This window comes from Ranitomeya variabilis, chromosome 5, assembly GCF_051348905.1.
Source record: "Ranitomeya variabilis isolate aRanVar5 chromosome 5, aRanVar5.hap1, whole genome shotgun sequence".
NCBI classification, from domain to species: Eukaryota; Metazoa; Chordata; class Amphibia; order Anura; family Dendrobatidae; genus Ranitomeya; species Ranitomeya variabilis.
The window spans coordinates 545,947,922-545,966,363 of NC_135236.1; the positions used below are offsets into that span (position 1 = coordinate 545,947,922).

General features: G+C 48.9%; 1 protein-coding gene across 1 annotated transcript in view; it reads right to left on the reverse strand.

The window, feature by feature from the left end:
* The window catches only part of SHROOM1 (shroom family member 1), an 83,021-nt gene extending 80,296 nt beyond the window's left edge, over positions 1–2,725 (reverse strand). Inside the window, exon 1 of the mRNA XM_077265876.1 lies at positions 2,325–2,725. The gene's annotated coding sequence lies outside the window, so the exon portion shown is untranslated. The remainder of the gene's footprint in view (positions 1–2,324) is intronic.
* Positions 2,726–18,442: the final 15,717 nt, after the last annotated feature.

An 18,442-nucleotide genomic window follows, 5' to 3' on the forward strand; every position in this document is an offset into this window, starting at 1 on the left:
TAATAATATCCCTCATCCTGGCCCCTACCTTGTAATAGAGCCCCCATCCTGTAATAATGACCCATTTACAGACTTGTGCTGCCCATGTGCACCTCAGATCACAGATGGAGAGCGTGTGCACCCCGGGCCACAGATGGAGAGCGTGTGCACCCCGGGCCACAGATGGAGAGCGTGTGCACCCCGGGCCACAGATGGAGAGCGTGTGCACCCCGGGCCACAGATGGAGAGCGTGTGCACCCCGGGCCACAGATGGAGAGCGTGTGCACTCATTATAGCCAATGAGCTAGTCCACATGGCCGAATTTCCACACGGACGACTGGTCTGCATGGCGGTGTGGGGGGAAATCGCAGCATGGACTATTTTGTACCAACTGGACCAGCTTCTGCTCTCATCATATATACAGATGGGCACACAGAGACAGTCGTGGCTGCATTTGCACACCATTTCATATGGCAGCTCCTGTACTCATCCGATATGTGTGTGATCGCATGGAGTTGCACACAAAGAAGGTCACATCCACCATTGGCCTGAGTCTTCATACAGTGGTCTGAACCCAGCCTGAAAGTAACATCGTGCTGCTTTGTTTTTTGACCCCAAGAAATGTAATAAACACAAGTGTACCACCCAAAGACGTGGGTGATTCAAGTCCAAAATTTGTAATAACGTGAAATGTGCCTCACTAAGTCGGGCCAAACATTGAGCAGCAGCAGAAGAACATAGTCAAGTTTTCGTTCTCTCAAGAAACATCAAACCATATTATTGGGTAGATTACTTCATAGCAAGATGCATACTTGACAGCTGGCATCCACAAATTAGGCACCACTTCATACCACTAGGAGTAATGGCACTCAGATACGGCTTCATCCTAGAGGACCAGTGATATATTCCCTCACCAGTCCGCAGTCTCACATTTCATGCTTCACACACCCATGGAATCAAAAGTCAACTGCACACCTGTTTCTGATGCTGATAGATGAACCTGCCACAAAATACTGAATATAGTTTATCCTTTCATTGGTTTATAAGCATTTATGCTCAAAGGAGTTGTATTAAAATTACTACTTAAAGGGATTTTCCACTTTCAGAAAAATGGACCCGAAATGCCACGTCAACAGAGCGTATCACTGATGTAGCCAATCGTATCGCGGTAGACAGCACGAGCAGCGATTGGCTACAGCTGTGACCCTAGAAGGATTGCTGCTGGACCTGTTGATAGCGACTACCTGCTCGCAGGGCTGTGGAGTTGGAGTCAAGGAAATTGAGGAGTCAGAGTTGGAGGTTTGGCTTACCGACTCCACAGCCCTGCCCGCTCGGTTTATTATTTTAGGCATTTTAAAAAGGTCCACCTTCCTGAAAGTGGAAATCCCCTTTAACACCTATTCAACAAGGTGGTAAATATCTGATCTATTGGGATTCTTACAATCACCAGAAAAGGGGGTCACATGTTTTCTGTTAGAAATGAAGATTATGTGAGTATCAAACTAAAATAACATATGTTAAGTCAAAAATACCCCCCACGTTGACCAAACTCCCACCCATACAGTCATGGCGCTGGATAATGTGGTCACACGCTTAGATCATCTCATGTGACCATATGGGCATGACGGCACAAAATGACATCACTGTGGCCTTTGAACACTATAGATCAGGGAGGATTTCCAGTACAAACATACATTGATGTCAGTTTATGATGAGAACCAGTGCTGCTGACACTTCTTCCGCTCCCTTGATAGCAAAAAGAAGCGTAGTAGTAATCTATCCATATGTTACACTTCCATACATTACAGCTCAGCTTATTACCACTAGAGATCCATTACATGGTATAATATGTGCATTATTATAGGGGTCATCATGGTAAAATACATCATCTTAGGAGCCACATTTTACAGTATTTGGTATTGGGGGCAAATAAAAAGCACGTCGCACCACACACCTACCCTGTTTTTTTTTTCTTGTGATACCCCATGATTATATATGCTCTCTATATACGTCCCTCCACAGGATCACTATGTAAACCAACAGGGACTTCTTGACAAAAATAACCCAGAAAAACAGCTTTTAGGGTCACTTGATTATAGTTTGTAGGTGCAAGTGTGCTATGTGGGAGATCAATTACATTTCTATAACCCCATCGTTCCTGGGGAGGGAGACAGCAGATAAAGAGTCAATCACAGAGAGAGCATGCACTAAAGTGTCACCCCCAAAAGGAGAGAGCCCCTGAAAGCACAGCCACACGATCACATTGTCTCCAAGTAGCAGCCATTTGTTGTGTTCATCTAGTTGCAATCCTTTGCTGCAGATCTTAGCAACAGCTTTCCTCTTACCTGTAGTGGAGTTCCCAGCAAACCACCATCTGGAAGGACTGAAATCCCAGGAAAGCAGGCAGCACTTCACAGCCTGGAGAGGTGGCCACATTTACTCCAGTGCCCCCTGACTCCTACAAGGAATTGCTTCATCTGGGCTCAGTCCAAACTAAACAGTTGCAGTCCCTGCCTCAGTTTCTCCGCTTCTCCCCACACTGTGCTCTGACCATAAAGGTAACTGGCAGGGTTTAGGCTGCCATCCAATTACAGAGGAAGGGAGGGACTGGGAGAGACAACCTGAAACTCTGATGTCACTGGAAACACTAACCTGAGGCAGGGAGAAATGCTCCTGCCTGACAAGGAAGCTACAAGACACTCGTTACTGGTCAGGTTCCTTGCTGTCAGAGAGCACATGGCACAGCGAGTGTAGGGAGGCGACAAGCTGGCTCCTTGTAGGTTATTAACAAGCCCACAATGCGCTTTCCATGCTGTGCATTTTTCAGTAGAAATTAGTGCAGCTTCTTAGGCCACGTTCACACGGTCAGTATTTGGTGAGTTTTGTACCTCAGTATCTGTAAGGCTTCTTTCACACTAGCGTCGGCACGGGGACGTCGCTATGCGTCGGCCCGATGTTCAGACGTGCGTTGTGAAAGTGATGCCCGACGTGGGCAGCGGAAGCAGTCTTACGACGCTTCCGCTGCCCCATTGTAATGTCCGGGGAGGAGGGGGCGGAGTTTCGGCCGCGCATGCACGGTCGAAAATGGTGGACACGACGCGCAAAAAAAACGTTACATGTAACTTTTTTTGTGCTGACGGTCCGCCAAAACACGACGCAACCGTCGCACGACGGTTGCGACGTGTGGCCATACGTCGCAATGAGTCACTAATGTAAATCTATGGTGAAAAAACGCATCCTGCGGACAACTTTGCAGGATGCGTTTTTCTCCTAAATGACGCATTGCGACGTACAGCAAACAACGCTAGTGTGAAAGTAGCCTCAGTCAAAACCAGGAGTGGGTGATAAATGCAGAAGCGGTGCATATGTTTCTATTATACTTTCCCTCGCTTGGTTTAGGCTTACAAATACTGATGGAAAATACTGATAGTGTGAACACGGCACAAATACTGAGGTAAAATACTGACCAAATACTGATAGTGTGAACACGGCGCACATACAGAGGTTAAATACTGATAGTGTGAACATCCCAAATACAGAGGTAAATACTGATAGTGTCAACACAGCACAAATACTGAGGTAAAATACTGACTAAATACTGATAGTGTGAACACGGCACAAATACTGAGGTAAAATACTGACCAAATACTGATAGATTGATTTTTCCCCATAGATTTTCATTAGATGCAGAAAACCTGCTGGTAAACAAATATATAAGTATAAAAAACAAAGCCGCTTTATTTATCCCCTTCCTGACATGTGAAGTACATGTACTGCGCTGCGGGAGGAGCAGTATATGTAAGGCAGAATGATCGCGCAGCCTCACGCTGAGCGCCACGTCGATCGTGTGTGGATGTCAGCTCTGTATGACCCCACAGCAACAATCGGTGCTACCACCGATCACGGGCATTTAACCCCCCTGATGCCATTGTCAGTAGTGACAGTGACATAGAGGGGCATTGCACAGGGAATGAGTTCCCTAGGCGCCAATGTGACGCCCCAGGGTCCTGGTTGTCACAGTGCTTTCCTCACGGGGAGAGTGATGTTACGTTTGGAAGCGATGAAGGAAGATCTTCTATCAGGTAACCACAATGCATACAACATGTTCACACTCCAGACCAGAAGGGGGAGTCCTAAACCTGTTTAAGGTGAACTCCCCTATTATGACACCCTGATCTGGAGGGAAAGGAGAGTTCAGTTTCAGTTCAGAAAGTCAGAGACACAGAAAAGTGCAGACCGATATAGAGTGTCAGAAGGTCTGAAGGGGCCTGTAGTCTAAAGTACTGCAGCTCCTGGAGGAAGAGACATACAGAAAGCTGAACATTGTTTAGTGAGTGTGCAGGGGAGCGAAGCACAGGTGAGTAACATCAGGGGAGACCAGCTAAGATCAGGCTGACTCCTTCTGAGGTGCAGATAACTGGTAACCGGTAACCGGACCACCGAGGTTGTAAGGACTCTATGACTTACAGCAGAGACCGGCAGGACAGCTGAATTGCAAGTTATCTGTCCCCACATACACCTGAAGGCACGGTGACATCTTTAGAGGCTGGGGCATGCTAGAGTCCCTATAAACCGCCTCAAGTCACCAGTCATACGGGTCGTGTCCTATCCTATACGGGAGACAGAGAGAGAACATCTGTGAGGACCTTATCTGAAGCCACAGGCAGTAAGGAACTACAACACCACAGCGTTAGAGGAAGGCTTTTAACTCCACTTGGTAAATGGGACTCTGGCCGGATCCTGCCTGCCGTGTGATCAGGTTCCCTGGACTGTGGCTGCTGAAGTCTTCAGTAAATAAGGTAAAGAGACTGCAAACCTGCGTCCTCGTTCTTTACTGCGCCATTCACCTCTTCATCTACACACCGGGAGCCCTGGGGATATACTTCACCTGTGGGAAATAATACCATCTAGCTGCCATAACATCACCCCAGAGGACCCCTTAAAGCAGCGTCGGTCCCCACAGACCGAACACCACAGGTGGCGTCACGATCATAAACTTTATTCCCTTTAAAGACCTTTCCCTTTTACATGGGCGCCCAGGGCCATGGACCGGGTCGCAGCCACCGTGACATCCCCCTGTGAACCGCCGGACCCGGTATCGAGTACCCCACGGCCCTGGCGGGCGACTCATCTTGGCGTCACGAACAGGATGGACTGACCCAGCAAATCGGGTCATGTGCGCCTAAAAGACTGTGCCTGAAATGTGCTTTATTGAGAGACTGTGCATTGTGAATTGCCGCCAAAACTGCCGCCATTGCTGCGCCGCATGGAGCGCGAGGAGGAGGAGCCATACCTTCATGGGCGGAGCCAGACAGAAAGAGCGCGTAGAAGGAAACGGGTGCCGCGCTGCCTGGGACACCGGAAGTGAAGACGCCGTACAGCGTAGCCAGAAATGAGGACGCTGCAAAGTGCCGAGCGATGCACTGGAGGAACCACTGCAGACTCCAGAGGGGAGACCCCGGCCTCTACCAGGTTAGCAAGGGGGAGATGCTATGTCAGATCAGGGGGAAGAAATGGCGGCGGACGCAGCCGCAGCCCCTGTAATGCCCCAAGACCTTGGGGTGGATGCATCCGCCGGACTTCTGGCACCCCCCAGGCCCCGCAGCTTCTACCAACAGGCCGGACCCCGCTACAGCTACAGTGCCCATCATGCCGCTTTCCATGCCCTATGTTCCTGGAGCGGCCTGGCTTCCACAATATTCCGGGGAGTCCCATACATTAAGTGACTTTAAAGAAAGACTGCAGCCTATTTGAGGTATATGTCCCTGACAGAGCATCACAAGGTTAGCATCTTAATTAGACAATTGATAGGCGCAGCCCTAAGAGACGTGAAATCCTGGCCAAATATGGAAAAAGGAAATGTGCAGCAGATATTTGCTAAACTTAAGACCACCTTTGACACCCGCACCGCTGCAGAAATCAAAATGAAGTTCTTTGGGTGCAAGCAGAGAGCACAGGATAGCATACGGGACTATGCCCGCAATCTCCAGGAGGCACTGCGGACCGTCAGACAGGATGACCCTAACAGCGTGCAAGATGAAGACAAACTCTGTGATGCAGTGACCCCTGTTACAGTTAGGGGGCGCTACATGTGCTCCTTAGGATATGCATGGAGGCATATCTGTAGTTGTAATGGTTGAAATAGCCACACACACCTCCCACCTATGGGAGTGGCTACAAGTATATAATATGACCATGTGGGTCACATGGGGAGAAATGGATGGACCTGAGTGGTCTGTGTGCCAGGTCCTGGAGGGCCTCTGTGTTGGGAGGTCCTGGGAGTAGGACTAGATCCCTGAAGAGCACATGGGGTGGCCTTGGACCTGGGGACCTGTGTGTTGGACGGTCCCAGATGGGGATGGACGTCCTGAATAGCGCACAGAGAGGACGGTGGGCAGAGTCCGTGATGGCACTGCGTTTGGGGAAGCTACAGCCCATCTGAGGATCTGGACTGTCAGGTGGCCTGTTGAGCAAGGCATTGACCGACATGGTGATCCCAGTTCGGCAGCTTCCCTGTGAGAGAGAGTAGTGACAGGAGTCAGTGGATCGCCCCCACGCAAGGGCAATGGGGTACTCGGCACCGGGTTCTTCGGTTCGGGGGATGTCACGGTGGCCCGACCCGGTCCGTGGCCCTTTGAGGGGCGTCCAATAAAGGAATACAGTTTTTATGGTTTTGGGAAAGGTCTTTAAAGGGGAAGTTCGTGACGCCACCTGTGGTATTTGGTCAGGGTGACCGACGCTGTGGTGAGGGGTCCGCTGGGGTGATGTTAAGGCAGCTAGATGGTATACCTTCCCACAGGTGAAGTGTGTCCCCAGAGCTTCCCAGAAGGGTAGATGGTGCTCGTGGACGATGTAAAGCGCAGGGAATAACGAGGACACAAGGTTACAGTCTCTTTACCTTTTACTGAAGACTTAAGCATCCACAGTCCAGGGTACAGACCACAGGGTAGGCAGAGTCCGGCCGGTCCGAAGGCAAATCCAGAGTCCCCTTATCCAGGTGGAAATCAGTAGCCTTCCTACTAGCGCCTGTGTGTTGTAGTACCTCCCTGCTGAGCTTCCCGGTAAGGTCCTCACAACTCTTGTAGATGTTCTAGATGTTATTTCTTCCTCTCTGTCCCCCAGATGGTATGGATAGGACAAACCCGTATGACCGATGGCCTGAGGCTTGTTTATAGGGACCCTAGAGACGCCCCCACCCTCACAATTTGCCACTGTGTCTTCTTAGGTATTAAGGTCGGGCAGCCAACTTGGAATTGACTGTCCTGCCGGTCTCTGAAGTAATGCGTAGAGTCAATTACTCCCTCGCTGTTCCAGCCACCGGCTACGCGCCTCAGAAGGAGGCCGCCTATGTCAGGGCAGAACTCCTCCCGGTGATTTCTCCTTGTGCTGTCACTTCGTTTCTCGCTCTCTACAATACAGTTCTCTTTGTGTCCTTTCTTAGGATGTTGCCGCACGTGGGGCAGGCACTGCTCCGTAGCTTTCTGTCTCGCTAGGCCTCTGTCAGGATCCCACCCCTGACAGGGACCCTCTGTCTGCAGCTCAGATGTTCCTCCTTTCCCCCTGTCTGCCTGACAGGTGTTGCCTGGGCAAAGCCCAGCCAGCGTCTCACTAACTTTCTATCCAGGCCACCAGTTTTACCCTTCTGTGAGGAGTGCCCTAGTAGATAGGAGCAAGGCTTTCCCTGGTGGCCTGGAGTGTGAAGTGTAGTGTATGGTTTGTGATACCTGGTAGGAAATCTCCTTTATTGACATCAGACGTAATATCACTCCCCCTGGTGGAAGAATGACATTACTGCAATGACCAGGACTCTGGGGCGCTGCACTAGAATATGGAGCAGGAGCTCCTAGAAGGTAACCCAGCGTATGGGGTGCTGCGCGGTCACCCACGGCAACTGGTCAGATAAGGATCAGCGTGTTTAGAGACCGCAACCCAATGTCATATGCGCTATATGACTAGGGACATTGATGAACTGTTCGACGTACGGACACCCATGGTAACTGGATGAAGTGAGAGGTCCAGCATGTTTAGTGTCCGTGAGATAAAGCCGAATATGAAGTGTTTAAAGATAAAGCTGCAACTTAATGTCACCGGTTGGTGCCTATTGTGTTCTATGAAGTGTATATGATGAACAGTGCATAATCAAGGTTTATGATGCCACAATAAACCGTGTGGACTGTTTAAGTTGAAAAACTGTGCCTAAGTGCTTGAATCCCGTGCCAAGTGAGTGTCCCCCAATACACTCAGTAAGTACAAACTTACAACTCTTAAAGGAACAGTTCATTGAGGGTCTCCTGTCCTACAATCACAGGACACAGCTACGCATCCTGGCTTTGCAAAACCCTGACCTAGACTTTGCGCAATTTAAGGACAGTGCCATCTGGGTGTTGCACGAACCACCCAGCCGTGCAGTACCTCCTAAGCGTCCAGCCCTCACGTACCACCAGGAGGTGGCGTCATATCCTCAGGTCCTTGCTGAGGCCGAAGCCCAGGTCCTCGATGATGATTCTCATGCAGAACTACGCCTCCAGATGCAGGAGCTGACCACCAAGAACTTTGCTGCATTTGCCCGGACCGTGCAATCCATACAGGAGGCCCCGAAGGAGAAGAAGGTACTGCCATTTAAACAAGTGAACCCTGGGGCAGAGGGCCAACCCCCAGGAATAGGATGACCAGGCCCACAAAAATGGTGAGCCAAGTACATCGGAGAACGACCCGTCCTTCCCGTTGTGATCGACGGCATCTCATTGAACACTTTATTGGACACCGGTTTTCAGGTGACAACTATGCCTTACATTATTTATAAGCATTATTGGGCTGACACAGACATTAATCGTGGCCCAGCTGATGATTTGACAATAGTAGCCAGTAACGGTCAGCCGTTGCCGCAGGTGGGGTACAAAGAGTTCACCATTAAGGTGGGGCGGGTAGAATTGCAGGCCCAAGGAATGGTGATTGTTGATATTGACCGACGTGAACGTAACCCCCTGATGACCATTGGTACTAATGTCATAGAAAATTGTCTTACAGAGGTTATTGTCTTATTGCAACAGGTGGCTGAAACTGCTGGTTCCAGTGAACGTGTCCTGCAGAAAGAAATCGGAGCTCTGGTGCAGAGACAGCAGGTAGAACTATCTGGTGGAGAAATTGGCCGTGCCACAGTGAGTGATTCAATCCCCATTGCAATACCCCCCAGGAGTGAAATGTTAATATGGTCTCGGGCAGCAATAGGCCTCAGATGTAAAGACTACCAGGCCCTAGTAGAACCTGTGTATTAAGATAGTAGGCCCACAATCCTGACAGCCAGAGGGGTGGTTGAAGTCCGCAAGGGGAGGGTGCCAGTACGTGCCCTTAACTGTGGAGAGAAGGAGGTCCACCTAACCAAATATGCCACATTTGCCAAACTGTTTACTGTTGATAATGTTATATAGGCAACAGAACCCTTGGTCCCATCCAACCAGGCGGAGGACAATGGCTCTGCAGGACAAATGGAAGATTGGTGTCAGACATTACACGTGGGCACTGACTCTACACCATCACACCAAAAACAAGAGGCTTACAGGGTGGTCCATGAGTATGAGCGAGTATTCAGCAAACACCCACTAGATTTTGGGCAGGTAAAAGGGATTCAACATCATATCCCCATGGGAGATCATCCGCCCATTAAAGAGAGATATCGGCCTGTGCCCCCAGCTCATTATCAGTGTGCCAAAGACATGTTGCGAGAGATGAAGAAGGCTGGGGTAATCAGAGATAGTTGTAGCCCCTGGGCAGCTCCATTAGTCCTCGTCAGGAAAAAGGAAGGCACTATGAGAATGTGTGTAGATTATAGGCAGATAAACCACATAACACACAAAGATGCATACCCATTGCCTAGAATAGAAGAGTCATTAGCTGCTTTAAATTCTGCTAACTACTTTTCCACCTTGGATCTCACCAGTGGGTACTGGCAGGTTCCTGTAGCAGAAGCGGATAAGGAAAAGACAGCCTTCATCACACCGATGGGACTCTGTGAATTCAACTACATGCCTTTCGGACTGTGCAATGCCCCAGGAACCTTTCAGAGGATAATGGAGTGCTGTCTGAGGCACAAGAACTTCAAAACTGTCTTGCTGTACCTGGACGATGTCATCGTCTTCTCCAAGACTTATGAGGACCACCTGAAGCACCTAGCCGAGGTGTTTGAAGCTCTGTCCAACTTTGGCTTAAAGGTAAAACCATCCAAATGCCATCTGTTAAAGCCCAAAGCACAGTACCTGGGCCATGTGGTGAGCGCCGAAGGAGTGGCACCAGACCCTGACAAGGTCACCGTGATCAGAGACTGGACCAAGCCCAGCAACCTCCATGAAGTCCGGCAGTTCCTTGGGTTGGTAGGCTACTACAGAAGGTTTATCAAAGACTTCACCAAGATAGCCGGACCACTACAAGACCTTTTAGTGGGCCAATCTAAGAAGACCAAGGGAAATAACACCCCAATTGACTGGGACGATGGGCTTGAGAGATCCTTCACTCGATTGAAGTTGGCTTGCACAGGAGATGAAGTACTGGCTTACCCTGAATATGACCAACCGTTTGTGCTGTACACAGACACCAGCAACATGGGACTGGGAGCCATATTGTCCCAGGTACAGAAAGGCAAAGAAAGGGTAATCGCCGGCGCCAGCAGGAAACTTCACCCCACCAAAAGGAACCCCGAGAACTACAGCTCCTTTAAGCTGGAGTTTCTCGCTATCGTCTGGGCGGTGACAGAGAGGTTCAAACACTATCTGACCTCTGCAAGGTTCACCATCTTCATGGACAACAATCCGCTGACACACCTGGAGACAGCAAAACTAGGTGCTTTGGAGCAGCGATGGATGGCTCGGTTGTCCAATTACGAGTTCACCATCAAGTACCGTGCAGGGCATAAGAATGCAAATGCCAATGCCTTGTCCAGGATGCCCAACTTGCCAGAGATGGGAGAAGATTCAGAAACACTCGAAGAAATAGTTGCAACTTGCCAGCTTTGCATCACCCTAAAGCGACTCAGTATTCCCATCATGGGAGAAACAAGCAAGACCCCACGCTGAACCCATTGGCCCACCGTGGGTGGGCAGAGACACAGGACAGTGACCCCGCAGTCCGTCTGGTCAAAGAGTTGCTGACACAAGCCAATTCGCATCCTGGTACAGATGCTCCACAAGAGACTCAACAGCTGTGGAAAGAGAAAGGCAAACTGTTTATGTACCATGGTAAGCTGTGTCGGAGGAGTATTGAACCACACACTCACGAGCTGGTCTGGCAGATAGTGGTCCCAAGACAAGATGCGCCAATGGTTCTGGAAGTGTACCACGATTGGTCAGAACACTTCGGATGGAAGAAGTTAGAGACCCTACTTCGTGGAAGGTACTACTGGATTGACATGAGGAAAACCATAGAAAAGTAGTGCCGAGAGTGTGGCCCATGTAGCTTGCGCAGAAAGGACCGTGACAGCCAGAGGGCTCCTCTACAGCCCATAGTCACCAAACAGCCACTTGAACTGGTGGCCTTAGACCATGTGAAGCTAACTCCAAGTCGGGCAGGCTATGTCTACGCTTTGACTATTGTGGATCACTACTCCAGATTCCTGGTAGTCGTACCTGTCAAGGACCTGACAGCAAAGACGGCAGCCAAAGCCTTCCAACAGCACTTCTGTAGACCACATGGATATCCTGAAAAGGTACTTACTAATCAAGGACCAGTCTTCGAAGTGGAAGTGTTTCAAGAATTCTGCATCCTCTACAGATGTAAAAAGATCAGAACCACACTGTACCACCTACAAACCAACGGAATGTGTGAAAAGATGAGCCAAGTAGTGATTGACTTACTAAAGACATTGCCTCTACATGAAAGAAACTTATGGCCAGAAAAGTTACCAGACTTAGTGGACTTGTACAACCACATTCCAGTGAACTCCACCAACTGTACGCCAGCATACCTTATGAGAGGAAGATCCAGCAAACTACCTGTTGATCTAGACATGGGAGTCCTAACCCCAGAAAATACCTCATCTGGTGCAGATTGGGATACTGAGAGACAACAAAGGTACCGCCAAGTACAAGAGTGCATTGAAAGAAGTCTATCACAGGCGAGACAAAAACAAGAGAGAGACTATAACCTACGAGCTTCTGCAATTCCATTCTCACCAGGTGAACAACTGCTAAAACGTAAAAGAAGACTGCACAAACTTGACGACCAGTGGGAAGCGGAACCATATACTATCCTACCTTCAAACTTTGACAACACAAAAGTCTGCCTTATCAGTAAAGATGGAGGAGAAACTTCAACTGTAGTATCCAGAGACCATCTCAAAGTATGCCCTGATAAACTGAGGAACAAAGAAACAGACCCAGGAACATCTCCACCCATGGAAGAAGAAGAAAAGAGAATTCACACCGTTCTTGGAGATTTTCCCCAGTCTTGGACTCAAGTGCATCAGGCCATAGTGATACCTGTCTTGACTTTTCTCCAGCTGGAAATACCAGAACAAAATGTGATTCCAGACAATCCTGAACCAGAAGAGACTCTGCACCAACAGATTCAAGCAGCAGACGTCACCCTAGCAGTGGATCCAGAGAATCCACCCTCTGCTATTGGTGAATCTGTCAGACCTATGGTGAATCTAAGAATTTGCAGACGCTTGCCCAGTTTGCCAATACAATGCAGGCCTACAAACAGTACACACACAAGTGGGTCCACTACAGTAACAGCAGACATGTTAGATCAGGAACTACGCAGGTCTACTCATAGTACCAAAGGTCAAATCCCAGCTCATTACTGGGACTAAAAATGTCAGTAATTGCTGTTATTTGTTTGAATTGCTTGCTTACATTTGTTTCAGGTTATACGGACATTGAGGTAATGGACAGTGAATTACCCAAAGACTTTCATTGTAAATAGTTTGGCACCCTCAAGGTGTACCCTGGTTCTGGCCACTTTGCCGCTGTGGGCAGAGCGTTTCTTTGTTTCTACGGACCAAAGATAACACGAGATGTATTTTTTTTTTTAAACTTGTTTTTGCTACGTTTAAGCCGAATATACCTCCCATAAAGGGAAGCCAAAGTTTTATAATTGTTCAAATGTTTTTCAAAAATGTTTTTCAAAATGTTTGCATTATTTAACCTGTAACCTTGTTTTCTTTTCCCAGTCCGGGAGTACTGGATTTAACGGGGGGGGGGGGGGGGTGTCGGGGGTGTCGCCCCAGGGTCCTGGTTGACACAGTAGAAAAAAGATAACCTTCGGCACTCAACTATTCCACAACTTATTGTATTTAAATGGAAAATGATTTATTGGTGGAGACAGCCAGCAAAAACAGACATCAAAATTCCAACATTTCGGCAGATAATGCCTTTTTCAAGAAGGTCTGTATATGATAAGAGAAAGTACTCCGACTGTATTTGCCTATACAGGCTACTATAACCAGGTTCAGCGGAGGGCGAGTGGATGCCGGCGTGTGTCCCGTGGCTCCAAGGCAGGGTGACCAGAAGGGGGAGCTCTAAACCTGTTTAAGGTGAACTCCCCTACTATGACATCCTGATCTGGAGGGAAATGATAGTTCAGTTTGTTTCAGTTCAGAAAGTGAGAGACACAGAAGAGAGCAGATCGACATAGTGTCAAAAGGTCTAAAGGGGCCTGTAGTCTGGAGTACTGCAGCTCCTGGAGGAAGATACATATAGAAAGCCGAACATTGTTCAGTGAGTGTGCAGGAGAGTGAAGCACAGGAGAGTAACATCAGGGGAAACCAGCTAAGATCAGGCTGCTTCCTTCTGAGGTGCAGATAACCGGTAACCAGACCACCGAGGTTATAAGGACTCTATGACTTACAGCAGAGACCGGCAGGACAGCTGAATTGCAAGTTATCTGTCCCCACATACACCTGAAGGCACGGTGACATCCTTAGAGGCTGGGGCGTGCTAGAGTCCCTACAAACCGCCTCAAGTCACCAGTCATACGGGTTGTGTCCTATCCTATACAAGGGACAGAGAGAGAACATCTGTGAGGACCTTATCTGAAGCCACAGGCAGTAAGGAACTACAACACCACCGCCTTAGAAGAAGGCTTTTAACTCCACTTGGTAAAGGGGACTCTGGATTCGCTTCCAAGCCAGCCGGATCCTGCCTGCCCTGTGATCTGGTGCCCTGGACTGTGGCTGCCGAAGTCTTCAGTAAATAAGGTAAAGAGACTGCAAACCTGCATCCTCGTTCTTTACTGCGCCATTCACCATCTTCCATCTACACACCGGGAGCCCTGGGGATATACTTCACCTGTGGGAAGTTATACCATCTAGCTGCCATGGCATCACCCCAGAGGACCCCTTAAAGCAGCGTTGGTCCCCACTGACTGAACACCACAGGTGGCGTCACGAACATAAACTTTATTCCCTTTAAAGACCTTTCCCTTTTACATGGGACTGGGTCGCAGCCACTGTGACATCCCCCTGTGAACCGCCGGACCCGGTACTGATACCCCACGGCCCTGGCGGGCGACTCACTAGCATCAGGACAACACGATGCGGTCGCGTTGTCCTGATGGTCTCCATGGAGACCACCGGCTGCAAGATGTCTGCTGGGTCCTTCAGGGAAGGTGACTTTGCAGTGCCTGCAGAGAGCAGGACTTGAGATGCCTCCTTCCCTGCCTGTCAGATGCTGCTCTGATATTCTGCAGTGCAGATGCATTGCAGAACATCAGATCAGAAGTGTAAAAATATATTTTTTTTAAATCCCCAAATAAAGAAAAAAAAGAAACAAATACATTTATTTAGGTGAATAAAAAAAAATAAACATTTATTGTACACATATTTGGTATCGCCGTGTCCATACCGACCCTCTCTATAAAACTGTCCCACTAGTTAACCCCTTCAGTGAGCACCATAAAAAAAAAGCAAGGCAAAAAACAATGCTTTGTCATCATACCGCCGAACAAAAAGTGCAATAAAACGCGATAAAAAAGACGAATATAAAAAAAAATGGTGCCGCTGAAAACATCAAATTCTCCGCTCCCAAATCTAAATGCCCACCCTCCCTCCCTTCTGAGCCCCAGTGCGCCTAAACCACATTTAGTGCCGACATGTTTGGCATTTCGGTAGTGATGACGGCCTGCCTAATTTACAGGTGCGTGTCTCCAGAAGCATGAGTTGGGCATAATGTAGTGGTCACTACTAGTGATGAGCGAGCACTAAAATGCTCGGGTACTCGTTGCTCGGGTCGAGCAGATTGGAATACTTGGGTACTCGGCCAGAACATCCAATGTAAGTCTATAGGAGACCCGAATATTTTTACCGCGATCCCCCCGGGGGTCCTTTTTAAGGTCTGGAAATGATGGAAACACTGCTCAAATGACACAGGGACATCATGGGGATCGCCCCTGGAAGCATTCCCGACTCCTAGTTCACAGCTGTAAACATTTTTTTCCGAGATTCATGCCATTTTTCCCGGTGCAAAAAACACACTAAAATGAAACCAAAACGGATTTTGCTGGGAAATATGTCAAGGTACATCCTTTGCAGGTTAATGACTTGCCTGTAAGGCCAAATATTTAACCCCAAACCAAAAATTTCCTCCTCCACTTAGGCTTAGCTCAGACACAGCGTTTTTGAAGCGTTTTTCAACTTTAAAGGGAACCTGTCACCCCCAAAATCGAAGGTGAACTAAGCCCACCGGCATCAAGAGCTTACCTACAGCATTCTGTAATGCTGTAGATAAGCCCCTGATGTAATCTGAAAGATGAGAAAAAGAGGTTAGATTATGCTCACCCAGGGGTGGTCCCAGTCCGGTTCTGGTCCGGGGCCTCCCATCTTCTTATGATGACGCCCTCTTCTTGTCTTCACGCTGCGGCTCCAGCGCAGGCGCACTTTGTCTGCCCTGTTGAGGGCAGAGCAAAGTACTGCAGTGCGCAGGCGCCGGGAAAGGTCAGAGAGGCCCGGCGCCTGCGTACTGCAGTACTTTGCTCTGTCCTCAACAGGGCAGACAAAGTGCGCCGGAGCCGCAGCGTGAAGACAAGAAGAGGACATCATTGTAAGAAGATAGGAGGCCCCGGACAGGACTGCAATGCCCATCGGACCAGAACCGGACCGCCCCTGGGTGAGTATATTCTATCCTCTTTTTCTCATCTTTCAGGTTACATCGGGGGCTTATGTACAGCACTACAGAATGCTGTAGATAAGCCCCTGATGCCGGTGGGCTTAGCTCACCTTCCATTTTGGGGGTGACAGGTTCCCTTTAACATTGCTTTCAGCCACTACAAATGCATTTGAGTTGTCCGCCAGGGCCGTAGGGTACTCGGTACCGGGTCCTGAGTTCATAGGGGGATGTCACGGTGGCTGCGACCCGGTTCGTGGCCCTGGGCGCCCATGTAAAGGGGAAAGGTCTTTAATGGGAATGAAGTTTATGTTCATGACGCCACCTGTGGTATTCGATCAGTGGGGACCGACGCTGCTTTAAGGGGTCCTCTGGGGTGATGTTATGGCAGCTAGATGGTATAACTTCCTACAGGTGAAGTATATCCCTAGGGCTCCCAGTGTGTAGATGGTAGATGGTGGATGGCGCAGTAAAGAACGAGGACACAAGGTTTGCAGTCTCTTTACCTTGTTTACCGAAGTCTTCAGGCAGCCACAGTCCAGGGCACTGGATCACAGGGCAGGCAGGGTCCGGCCGGCTTGGAGACAAGATAGGAGTCCCCTTATCCAGGTGGAAATCAAAGCCGCCTTCTAGCACCGTGGTGGTGTAGACCCTTACTTCCTATGGCTTCACATAAGGTCCTCACTGATGTTATCTCTCTGTCCCCCGTTTAGGATAGGACATAACCCATATGACTGGTGACTTGAGGTGGTTTATAGGGACTCTAGCATGCCCCAGCCTCTAAGGGTGTCACCGTGCCTCCTGGGAAATAGGTCGGACAGGTAACTTGGAGTTCAGCTGCCCTGCCGGTCTCTGATGTAAGTCATAGAGGTCCTTACAACCTCGGTGTTCCGGCTACCGGTCTCTGCACCTCAAAAGGAGGCAGCCTGCTCGGGGCTGGTCTCCCCCTGATATCCTCTCCTGTGCTTTGCTCTTGAAGCGATGGCCGGGGGACCACCACGGTGCAGGAAGACTACTGTACACAAGATGAGGTGCAAACAACAAAGGGTAGATTTATTGGGAGGCAAGGAATGAAGTGGGTGAGGAAGATGCAAACAGGGCTATGCAATGGCAAGAGACACTTTACAAGAGTTATGAACTTTATCTTGTCCGTAAAATAGCACGGTGCTACAACTATTACAGCCTCAAAATATGTCTCACAAGCAAATTTAAACAATAAACAAATAACGATGCTACTCTACATATAACCTCCCTGGCCTTTACTAAGCATGCCCCGCGGCTGCCGTGTACTGACTACTGAAGCCTACACTAGGCCCTAACAGGTGCACCAAACAGGAACAGACTCAGTGATGTTGGTGACTCAGGTCCAGTCCCAGGGGGGCCCCCAGCAGTCTAATATGGCGGTGCGCATGGCTTTCTGTCAGCTCTGTGAAATGTGGTCTTCTCCTTGCTTCTGGGTCCTAGGGTTGCTCCTGGAAACTGTAAGTCCCTTTCTCAGTAACTTCGTGACTTCACAAGCTAGCACAGAACAGCCACCTTTGCTGTACCCAGAAAAGTCTTGCAAATTTCACAAGTACACTGCGTCCTAGGCTGTGGGACATTTCTTGTAGCAAACAGCACACAGTTCTCTCTGTCGCAGCTTCAGCTCACACACACAGTTCAGGCTCAACTCCTCCCCTTATTCTAGGGCAGTTCATCTTCACAGTCTATAGCGGGGGGGAGCAGAACATTCCATCACACCAAACAAGGGGGTGCTGCCTCTTAAAGTGGCAGCGTGTTACTGTCCATAACAGCACCACCCTCTTACACTCTCCTACATGTTCACTGAAATTAATTCGCCTTTCTGAATGTCTCTTTCCGGGAACTGCTGCACTGCGGCTACACAGCTGCATTAGCAGGCTCCTGGTTGTAAAACTATTTAACCCCTTCAGATGGATTTACAGTGTGGGACATGACTGTACGATGGACAGGTATGGGATACTGTTGCTTTTTTATTTTTACTTTTTTACAGAACGAGGGTCTTCAGGTGGATTAAGCATACAATACAGATTTTAAAACCCCATGTGTGTATTTATTTCATTAAAATACTTTATTCATAATGTGTGTGTGTGTATTATTAACCCTTTACTACTATTGGATCAATAATTCATAGGTGTCTTATTGACATCTCTGCATTATTAGCCAGGCTTAATGTCACCTTACATTAGCAAGGTGACATTAACCCTTTATCACCCCATATCCCACTGCTACTTGGGAGTGGGAAGAGAGTGGCTAAGTGCCAGAATAGGTGCATCTTACAGATGTGCCTTTCTGGGGTGGCTGGGGGCAGATGTTTTTAGCCATTGGGGGGCCAATAACCATGGTTCCTCTCT